Here is a 12,143-nt window from a genome sequence, read left to right on the forward strand (position 1 = left end):
CACGTGTTCCGACGTCCGTTATAATTTATTTTTATTTTTATAGTTTGTTTTAATAGTTAAAATAATTTTTAACTTTTAATTTTTCCAGTCTAGGCAAAACGCACCAAATGTGTGGAATGGCTGTGTGACGTCACTCTTCACAAGGAGCTTACTTTTATTTTCGACAGGGTAAATTTAATAAAACTGTTATTACTCAGTACCGAGACGCTTTTTACTACATGCCAGTCAGCTGATCCAAGGATAGAGGAACCAACATCGGGGATTTAAGTATGTAAGAATAAAAGGGATAAAAGGTTTCCAAAATTACATTTATTCCTACAACTTATAGAACAAGAGACTCTATTAAACAATATTATTATTTCTCAGGGGTGAGCGTCCAATTCGAAGAACTGAGCGCACGGCGGAATTTAAAATTACATTGAAAGTGTGACAATAGTGTGGTGACATAAATTATCTGACCTGCATTATCGCGAGAAGGGCGCCAAACTACGCATCAGCGTAGTTAAATTTATAAAACAGAGCGTACGATGACCAAGGTAGAAAATCTATTAGCTGACGACCTCATTGCTGCTCGTAAAATTTGTCGACTCGAGTGCTCGCTCGTGTCTTCCTGTAGAAACAACGTCCCCAACCGGCTGCCCGTAAAATACTGAAGATGGCGGCGTTGGTGCCAGTGTTGCCAACTCGAATTTTAAAGTAGAGCTAGGCGAAACCCAAAAAAGAGCCAAAAAGGAGCTAAAATTTTGAAAGTGACATAAAGCATGGGGGGGGGGGGTTGTAAGAGAACTTCAGAGAAGAAAAATTCGGGGGCGAACTGCAGAATTTTACCTTTTGTCCTTTTTGTTGGCTGCTTTTGAACAACTCATAACAAACACTCAACAATACACTTGTTTGTTTTTATAATTTTCAAAACACAATTATTTTTGATAATATCGAAGTCTTCAAGATATTTTTATTGTTTTTTTTTTATATATTTTTTTTTTGTTAGGCGGCGATTAGTCCTCTCAAAAATCTAAGCAGTCATCCGGTTCCAGTTCTTGTACCATCGCACTGCTAGGACCGGCTTCATCGGGATTTTTTTCATAGACAGCCATTGTTCCAATTTTTTTTTGAACTTCTGGGGGAAGTTCATAATCCTCGCAACATTTGTTGTGTCGCCTGAGCCCCGATCGAATTGTTAAAATCTAATTAACCATGTCATTGCGAAGTCTATTTCGAGTTTTATTTTTGACTATATTTAACTGGCTAAAAACTCGTTCCACTTCTCCGTTTGACCACGGCAGAGCAAGTACCGAAACTGCGAAAGAGCTGATTTCGTGGAAAGGATTTTCATCAGCGGCATCACGATACTTTAGAACCTCAGCCCAAAACTTGACTGTGCTTGATGTGCTTCTCCAGGGTATTAGAGAGATCGTGAACCATTGGACTTCGGCTTTTGCAATGATGTCTGCAGAAATGCCCATTCCGTTCATCAGAAGTGCGATGCTTTCTTTCAGCTGTTTTAAGTGTTCGAAACTGACAACTGATCTATTTTCCGTAAAACTTCATCATTTTCCGGTAGTCTTTGCTTAAGTTGCTTAATCAGTGAAACAACGAACTCGTTTTCTTCAGAGAATCTTCCTGTTTCTTTTATTCCTCTCACTTTATTTTTTACCAAGTAACCTAAGTGGGGGTGAGGATCCAAATATTTGTGAAAGTTTTCCGTTTCAAAGATATTGATCTTACGTGTAGGGATCAATATTTTTTTTCCCAGGGATTCTATGCCAAACATTAGATCCGTCAACAATTTGCACGGATCAATATTATTAGATTGGAATATTTTGACCAGTACCTGCATTTCTTCCAATATCGAATGCACATACAAGAGATAAGCTTCGTTGGCGGTATTGATTATGAAGAGTCTCAGCCGTAAAACATTTTTCACTATTTCTAGTTAAGCTAAAATGTAATTTTAACTCAACCCATTTTTAGTAACTGTTTACTTGTGCAGGAGTTCGGGGAATCTCTTTTTTTGGGAAGTCCTCGTTATTTTGGAATATTATTGCAAATATATATTTTTTTTAATATTATTTCACGTGAATAAGAGCTGAAAAATCTGAAAAACGAGCTAAGAAGCTAAATGACTTTTTTTGGAGCTGACGACGTCGATTTAGAGCCAGATCTAGCTCTAAAGGAGCTGAATTGGCAACACTGGTTGGTGCTCCCGCAAATCCGTCTCGGGCTCTCCCTCGAAGTTGCCATACAGCATGTCAACAGCAACACATCAACCAGTGCAAGGTATTGACAGGTGTTATTATCTCTGTAGCGGGGTAAGATTGAACTGCTACAAGTGTATTATTAGTACAAGGGTTCAGAGTGGTAAATAGACACCCTCAGTTGTTGGTATAGCCTAGTAAGGGTCCATAATTTTTTCCGCTGCCCACATATTTCAGTCTCACAATATTCTCCTTTGTCGGAGATGCCATAGACGTACTGAACCCGGGCAGTTGAACTCTTGTGCGGTAAACTCATAAAAACAAGTCGTACTCGTAAGGTATCTAACTAAATTTTTATTCGGAAAAGACGAACGAAAACTCGTCGTCGCATTCCACAGCTTACGTCAAAAGCTAAAACGAGTGGGTCTTTACTAAAAAAAATTGCATTTGAATTTCATGTACGCAATCGGCAGCCTTCTGTCGCAATTGACGCTATTAATCTTTCACAGTATTGTGTTGGGATAATTTATTTATTTATTAATTTATACGGTACATTTATGGGTACCATTAAATAGAGATCTAGCACATTGGATTAACAATACGTAAAAAAAGAAGTGGATATTAATAATTTATTGAATTGTTTGCATTCATTTGTTTTTAAATATTACAATGTTGCCATGAAATACGAGGTGTACGCGATGACTTGCAGCGCATCGAATCTCTCGTGAGTTTTACTGCACACTATGCCTATGGATTAATGAGCTGAGTCGACCAACAAGCAATCATCGTCAAGAGCAGTCAGGAAGTTCATAGCAGAACGATAATTCCAACAGGAGATTTGTTGCATAACGCTACTGGAATGCGCCGCAGATGAAGAATTGGGTCAGCATTTACACGCTGATTGCGCAGCAGTCGATCCCAAGGGGAGTCATCAAACGTATTGAATTTTAGCTTCTCATTGTATATTGTATGTTATCCCAGCTTTGATTCTGAGCAGTGGTCTCGCCAGGGCAATATTACCTATCTTGAATCAAATTGATTCTTGAATGGTTCGAAAATGGCTTCTCTAATTTGGGGTATGTGGTGGGGCTGAAGGATGTGGGAATGAGGAGTCAGGAAGAGGATGTTGGACTTTCAGATGTGATCATTTTTTGTGTTTTTATACCTACTGTGTTTTTACAGACGTTTTTATTTTCGTGAGAACTATCCAGTTGTAAAAACCTAGTCAAAGCTTACGAAATATCTACACAAAATAATTACAAATTTACGAAAACGCATCCACATGTTACATAACACAAATAGAAGCAAGAGACACAAGTGGTACATTATTGTACAACTAGAGAAGCAAGAGGCATAATGTAGTATCGGGATGACCGTGAATTATTTCATGTAAACATTAATGGAGTTACAGATTACGATTTATGTTCAAAGCGTTTAATATAACTCCATATTGCTCGCCATACCATCCCATACAGACCTGTCACACCTAAAAAGATGATGTGTTATAAGTGTGGTCGTGGCGACAATATGCGCTGTGATCTGCTAGACAGGCTATATTTGAAAATTATGCAGCCCCCTCTCCTACCTACGGCAGGAGAATTAATTAATTAACGCAATTACGCGGATGTAATCTGTCAAAGTGACAGATCTCATACAAATAAATAATAATCGGCTGCAGTTCCCCAATTGATCTGACCCCCACTTCTGAGTAAGATTATAGCGTAGCGTGTCACCCCAACATATAATACGTATATGTCACGAATAAATTATATGCGCATAATATAGCGTAATGTGTCTAAGGCTTAATAAATATTAAATCTATCAATTGCATTCTTATTTAAAGTGAATTAATGTCGAAGCATTCGATGCGTATGTCGGATGATGTAAAAGCCAACAGTCTTGGCGTTTTTTTTAACAGATCCGCATATTTTAACATATTTGCAATAATGTAGATTCCAAATAATGCTTCCATATTCCATTTTACTTCTGACTAAGGCGCTACAGGGGGTTAGAATTGGAACTAAACATGAGTAAACCAACCAAGTATCGATTCGGAATGGCGTCTGTCGCCACTTCGAAATCTTGACTGATTCTTGAATGGTTCGCTAATGCATTGATTCTGCAGAGCGTTCCACTCGTGTTCCCGATGTTTATCTTTGTCATATACCTACAGCATAAGTGTGTTATCTTCCGACTTGCATGACTGACTAGCCAATACTCTTGCCGGTAGGGAGAGCATCGTGTTCATGAGACGAAACGTTTATTATCAACATATTTTGCATCAATAAGTTTGTATTCAAACGGCAAACGTTTTGCTACTGGATAAGATATAATGTTATCTTATACGTGATATTATATCGTATTTAAGGTTCCATTACAAATTAGAACAGAGGTAAATCTAAACACTGTTGAAAGATGATAATCTTAAAAAGTGATGAAGAATAAGCACCTAACCTAACGTAGTAACCCTAGTTTGTTTTTCCAAAGTTAAATATATATAACAAACTGATTAAAAACGGGATTGCAGGCCCTTAACGAATGAATTGATAGGTTTCCTGATAAAATTTTAGTAAAATAACAATGTATTGTCACGATGTTGGAACACGTTTTCATAAAAAATTTCGCATTTCGTCATTAAATATTATTAAGACAAACGCTTGTAATTCCTTCGGTTATTTCCCTATTTGCTAGAAAGCATATGCATATGCACAACTTCATTTTTATTGTAACAGTCCATACGATTAACGTTTTTTTTACATTACAATCTCATTTGACGAATTGCGTAGCAGACTCTGGCTTCGAACCCGGAGATCGCGGGTTTGAAATTCGGCGTGGAAAAATATATTTAAGTGGAATCGACACGTTGCTTGAAAGGCCATTAGTGGTGTTTAGTGATCAGATCTAAAGATCCGGACACTTCCCACCCTTACTCTTTCTCATCCCCTTCCGTTCACCACCTCCCAACTGCCGCACAACAAACATCCCTTACATTGGGAATGTCGTCCTTGTCCCATCCCATGGCACCTGATTTTTTGGATAATGTTGACTTTTATAATACTATTTTTTCAATTAATAGTTAATATTCGTTTGAAATGTTTTTTAATACTATCCATTATTTGTAGTCAAACTCTCACTGAGGAAATTAATATTATTGTACTCTTTGTAAACACCGAAGGTCTCTGGTTCTGACGCTTCCTAACTTTAATAATTGGTCCCTTGGGGGCTTTTCAAGTGTTTGGCGTTCGTCCTGAATTCTTTACTTGGAATTCGCCCTTATGACCAGCTTTTGTGGGTCTGGCGGTATTCTTCAAGAATGCCGTGTAATCACGAAATTCTTCCAGTTCAAGTGGTATCCATTTACTTTTTACACAACTGTATAAAACTGTATTTATATATAATATAGGTGTGGTAAAACCATGTATGATCGTGTGAGGAATGTGGAGATCCGCAAGGAGTGCAAGGCTGATGTAAGCGTAATGAGTAAGATCAAGAAAGCGGCGCTTAGATGGTTTGCGCTTGTAGAGCGAATAAGCGAAGAAAGGAGTGTAAGGAGAGTATATGATGCAAATGTGAATGGTAGCGGAATTCGGGGAGGACTTGGCACGACCAAGTGAATCAGATACTTGAGTCGGGCCATGTCAAGAGTCAGAATAATAGAAGAGTATGTATGAATGTGAATGAGGCAAGGAGAGTGTGGTGAGACCGAGTTGTTTGGCGGTCCGTCCTCTCTGCCTACCCCTGCGGGGAAACGGAGTGATAGTTAGTTAGATTCGAAATTTTGTAAAATTTACTCTTTTGGACCAAGTACCTGAAATCGAAGACTTGCCTGGAAGAATCTTAAACTTGCCTCTAAGTTAGAATTTGTTATAATTGATTGAGTTAGACTTTGTGATAATTGAATGAGTAAGTTTACGAGGATAGTATCAATTTCTTACGTTTTTTTTTGTCAAAAAGGCAATCATGAAAGTTAAATAGTATTCGTAGAAATCGTCCACCTAACTTTTGATGTGTCGATGTCTGTGTTATCTCCATTGTTATATATCTCAATGGTTATCGCAAGATCCTGCTAGTTCTATTTTTTCACATAAATGTTCTTCGAACAGTCCTAACAACGATCATTCGCTTCCTCCTTGGTTCCAACACCTCATTCCAACGACTTTCCAACGACCTTAATACGGCATTCCTGCATTATGCAACGGCCTCTGTCGTGGTGTTGAGGTGACGTGAGGTGTTCGCTGTGTATTGTTAGTTTCCTCACCTCACCATCGGGACACTATTACATATTGTATCCTGCGTTGGCGAAATTTACAATCATTACTATTCAATGTCTCTTGCACATCTGTATATAGTATGTCTCTCTACGTGTCTCGTGTGAACGTGAAATAGTCAATGTTCACGTTGCGATAGTCAGACATCGGATTATATACAGTTGCATAATAATATGCTTAATGCGTATTTGTGCAAATTAAATTTGATAAACGCGTGATCTTTAAAAAAAGGAATCTTGCAACACGATGATAATAAAAATCCCCAGATAAGCAAAAAAAGCAATTTTAATGGAAATCTGAGTGTCTTTTAGCCCCCCGGGGACTAGAGACTTATCGAGGGATAAGTAAAATTTATTTGATTAATCTGTACTATTTAACAATTTACTCATTTAAAATAATATATAGTGCATTTAGAGCACGTTCAAGAGTTGAAGATACTATCATTATCGCCCTGGTGTCCAGACCACCATTCAGAATTTAAACTTTGCTTGAAACGATTTTGGCCGCGTTTGGTAACCAGGTCTGAATAGCCAGGTACTTCCCCACCTTCTTCCTCATCTCCTTTCCCAATATTCCATAGTATTCCAAAATATTGTGACAGTAATAATTGTTCACTCTAATATTTTAAATCGTAATTCAAACAAGAATTACGATTATAACTTTGCGCAGAGGCGATATCGTAACCAATGCGATTTATCCGAGGTACGATTATTGCTAGTTGAAAACTTTTATATATATATATATATATATATATATATAAAACTACGCCATTAATAAAAATGGAACGATACACGCTTCAACAAAGCGTTGAAATTATTAAAATTCACTTGAGTGAATCAAATGCAAATCATCTTGAGTGATGAGGCCCATTTCCACCTCGTCAACAAGCAAAATTGTCGCATCTGGGGCTCGGAAAACCCAAGAGTTATTGTTGAAAAGCCTTTCTATCGTCAACGTGTGACTGTTTGGTGCGGTTTATGGTCCGACGGAGTCATTGGACCTTACTTTTTAGAAAATGAGGCTGGATCAACATTTACGGTGAATGAATTGCGCTATCGAGAGATGATTAATGATTTTTTATGGCCGGAATTGGATGGTATTGATCTGGACACCGTTTACTTTCAACAAGACGGCGCTACATGCCTCACAAGCAACGAAAACATTGATCTTTTACCATTGAATATCAAAATAACACCTCTTATTGGAAAGCCTTGTATTTTCTTTTACATCATGCTATTTCTGTACATCTTAACATTGTAATTTTAAGCATTATGAACACACAAAGAACACAAAAATTTGTAATCATTTAAATTTTATGAATAAACAAAAAAATATATAATAATTTCACTGGCTCCAAACAGTTGGGACTCTTGTGCGGTTTCACATTTAAAAACAAATTCTAGAGTTCTAGTTATTAGTTATCCTTGTGATACACCGTCGTTCAGTTTACCGATATTGTCCTAGTTTTTTCTCTCTTACCCGTTCCTCCCAAAATTGGTCAGAAGAAGTGCAGTGATTGATATTGCACTGGTATTCCTAATATCATAATATGTGGCAACCACACCGACTGCAAGTAAGTCTGTATTTAGCCAGTGGGCTGTTTATTGATTATTATAGTACGCCCGATCACCTTCGGATGTGTGACGTCACAATGCTGTTGAATGTTGACTTATTGAGCAACGTGAAACAATAAACATAGGACGTCGAACAAACCATTCTTCTGTTCGGGCAGACAAGCCGTAATAATATTTCATCTTGCTCCGTTTGGCTAACCGACATTTGGTATACGACACTTGGTGTCAATCAATAATATTAATCGGTTGTTTTTATTTTTTACAATTGCAGATAAAGTCAATAGATGTCGCACATTAAAACAATATGTGAATGATTTATATAGCGCCGTTTTTGTGCAAAATCACCTCAAGGGCGCTGTACAAATATATAATACACTTCTACAATAATCTACTATCTATAAATATATATATGAAGATAATATACAGTACCATACTTCAAAAACCTCACTTGAAAAACTTATCAAACACTTCATCAAATTTTAGTTAAGACCTGAATTCTGTTGGACTTGTTATGGATCTCTTAGTTCCGGAGGGAGTTTATTCCATGCCTTCGGCCCAGGTGCTCCGAAAGCGCGATCACCAAACTTAGTATTTGGCTTGCGCTTAGGTTCCATCAGTCTGCCTACAGCTGTTGCTGCTCTAAGAGTTGACTGCCTCAGACCAGTGTCTTCCGGTACGCATAGTTCAGAGATGTAGGGTTGGGCCATTTCGTAGATGGATTTAAACACTATCCAGCACAATTTGTACTGGATTCTTTCAGGGCACTTGAGCCAGTGAAGGTTACGAAGGTGTTCTGAAATGTGCGAATATTATGAGACCCCGGTTATTAAACACTGATTGAAGTTTGTCAATTTGAGATTTTGGTAGGCTGGCATAAATGCCGTTGCAGTAATCGAGATGTGAGACTACGTAAGAGTTGATAGTAGCTTTGTTGCTTCTGTGATATATTTGTCTAAAGACGCTGTCTAGATTGCATTTAGTTCGGGTTAAATCTTGCGCTCATACATAAAGATAGCTGCCAATAAAAATGTGCGGTGTGAAAAATAAAGTCAATGTTGTTACTTCTTATACAGTTAAATATGTCCGAAGGAGATCCCATTAGCTCAGTTGGTAGAGCGGTGCCCCGGAAAGGCAAGGGTCTTGAGTTCGAGTCCTAGATGTTACCGTATATTTTACTATTTCAAATTTTCGTTTAGGAATCTCTAATATTGTCTTCAATAATTAAAAATTAATCAGTTGTCATTAAAGCGACATAAAACTAACAATGGGGGTTTGCTCGACAATCACATTTTAAATATTTCTGATGAACGTATAACTAAAATCTCAAATATTTCTAGAGGGTTTTATACTAAATTTAACATTAATACAAATAGGACCTTCTTACAATGAACATATTTTATGTAAAACGGTTATAAAATTTTAAAAAACTATAATATTTCAACTATAAAATTAGCTTTTAAATATATTTTATTTTTTTAGACGATGAATTAGTAACTTCCCGAGGGATTCATTTATAAATATTTGACATTTTAGTAATACGTGCATCAGAAATAATTAAAATATAACCCACGGTAAGATCGATTTTCTAGGCCTGCTTTGGCAAAGTCGACCGTAGGCCCGTCCATTACGCCGGGCTGCGTGCCGAATATTGTTTTACACGACTTCATCACTTGTGTCGTTAAAGTTCCCACTTTAGAGATTTGATAATCGTATGTTCATATAAACATTGGATTCATAAGCCCTGAAAGAATAAAGTTTCTTTTCATATACATCTATTTGAATTTCACTTTTGTTTTCTTGAAATCTTTGAAATTGTGGAATCTTGGAAGTCGAAATTAACCCATATACAAATATACGCATTTTTCTGAAATTGAGTGACCTAAATGTCGGGCGCCTACGGTATCGGCATCTGGCAAGATTGGTAGCGCGGTTGACTCCGGTCCCCGGGAAGGAAGGTTCAATCGTCAGTGAAACCAATTTATTTTATTTGTAAGTTTTAAAAGACATTTTAAAATAGATAGTATTATAGTAAAAAAAACTTTTTTTAAACGGTTTTTATTTGGTATATTTTTTACATCTGTGCAATAACACTCGATATGGGCACATAGTAAGCAGGTACCTACGTTGTGTATTGCGTTACATTCTACCTTTATTAAGTGGATCCAATCGGTTTTTCAGGGTCCTGCCTACTCGTGACCCCCAATTATGTTATTACTATGCATTCATCAACTGCAAAACATCTTATACAAAGTAGTTTTTGAGATGGAATTATAAGCCTTACTCCCTTGTGATAAATATTAAATTAGCCTGCATTAAATGTGGTGTATGAGTGATTTTGATCATTGTATTATTGTAAGCATTGTCAACTACAAAACATCTCATGCAACACGCATAAAACATGGAATTATTATCCTTGCTTCATTGATGTAAGTGCTAAAATAGCGTACATTGCGAGTAGTAGATGTGTGGTTTTGGTCACGACTATTATTGTATGGGCGGATGGCAGACACCCACTATCATGTGGAACAATATCCAACCCAGGTTCATGGTTTATTTTTTCACGATGAAAAAGCATAGAGAACAAGAATTCAACATGGTACTAGGCCCAGTTGTTTCGCAGAAATTCACGCGTGACAAAGTCATCAAATAACCATTCGCACCGTTTTTTGTTTTTTTTTTATAGTTGAATAAGCCCGTTTCAGCTTTTGAACAAAATGTGATCAACAGAAGAGGACAACGATCATGTTTTTGAGCTTGTCAGCCTATTACAATTTAATAGAAAGCTGAAACGCAACCTAGAATCAGCGTTTAACAGGGACCTTACAAAATGGTGCCGAGTGAACATTTGATGACGTTGTTACATTTGAGTTTCTGCGAAACAACTGGGCCATAAAGTTTGGATGGTTTCGACAAATAATTCATCCGCGGAATGGAAATCTAGAGTTCTAATTCGATTCTGATAGCCCTGTAGATTAGGCAACCGTCCTTATGTAGTGTTCCGTGAACACCTCACTAGGAGAACCTGTGCCTAGGTGATCACCACAGACATAGGAATTAATAGACGAGAAGATAATGGCGAGGGGTAAAATCAACTGTTGAAGAACGAAGGGAGTGAAGCTGACTGTGATTCGTCAATAAATCAATCTGACAGTAAATAGGCATCTCGCATTATAATATCACCATTTACTTCTTAAAAGTAAAATCTGCTTTTGAATGAATAGACATTTTTACATGGGAGCGCAAATTACTCGCCACGTTATGAACAAATTTGCGAAGTCCAAATTCGGCAAAAACATTCGGTTCTATTTTCAGAGTCGAATATTTCGTTTAAGTATTTAGTTAAGACACTTTTATAAATGTTCATAATTTACTTCCCAGCAACCAACCAGCTTTGTGTTTCGCGTCCAGACGTTTCTCGATATGATAGTAACAACTGATTCATATTATACGATGTGAATATGCTTAAAATAAAGTAAAATAATGCTTATATATGGAATGTAATACGACAATTGGGTTTATTCTCTTTTTCACGTCTATTTTTACAAGTTTTCATAGTACAAGTCAACATTTTGCCGTGTTATTTCGTAAAATGAACCGATGATGCCTCGACCATAGTTCGCACAAGAATGATGACGTCACGTTTTCAAATTTCACTTGAGGCCATACGCGAGCACAGCCGGCTCCAATGGAACCGGTATGGGGAGTGGGGGTAATACGCTTTTAATCACTTAGGGCAGGTCTACTAATATTCATATGTCTATGGTGATCACCCATTTTAGTTAAGATGTCAGGTTTGGTCTACTCGGTTAACCCTCAGGTCTCTGGCATGTTCTGTCAGAAGGTCAGAGCATTTTCGCTTTCCAATAAAATCCAAATAAATGGAATAATTCTTAACATATTATCCCAAAACTAAAAACTGTTTTTGAAAGTTTATAAAATACGCTTCTAAGTTTTATTATTAAAAAAATAAAAATATTTAAATTATGAATTAAAAAGTAGAAATAATTAATTACATTTAAAAGTAATTAGTTAAAAACTCACGAAGTTTGATAATTTTTGTCTCAAATTGAACCTATTGCCTTTGGTTTCATGAAGGTGTACAATTT

General features: G+C 36.9%; 1 protein-coding gene and 1 pseudogene across 4 annotated transcripts in view; both read left to right on the forward strand.

The window, feature by feature from the left end:
• The window catches only part of LOC149411248 (uncharacterized), a 309,091-nt gene that overhangs the window by 145,827 nt on the left and 151,121 nt on the right, over nucleotides 1-12,143 (forward strand). The window lies entirely within an intron of this gene.
• On the forward strand, nucleotides 7,121-7,246 carry LOC149411249 (U4 spliceosomal RNA; annotated as a pseudogene).

The sequence above is a fragment of the Hesperophylax consimilis genome, chromosome 26 (genome assembly GCF_061612785.1).
Source record: "Hesperophylax consimilis isolate HC1 chromosome 26, BYU_Hcon_1.0, whole genome shotgun sequence".
In the NCBI taxonomy this organism is placed as follows: Eukaryota; Metazoa; Arthropoda; class Insecta; order Trichoptera; family Limnephilidae; genus Hesperophylax; species Hesperophylax consimilis.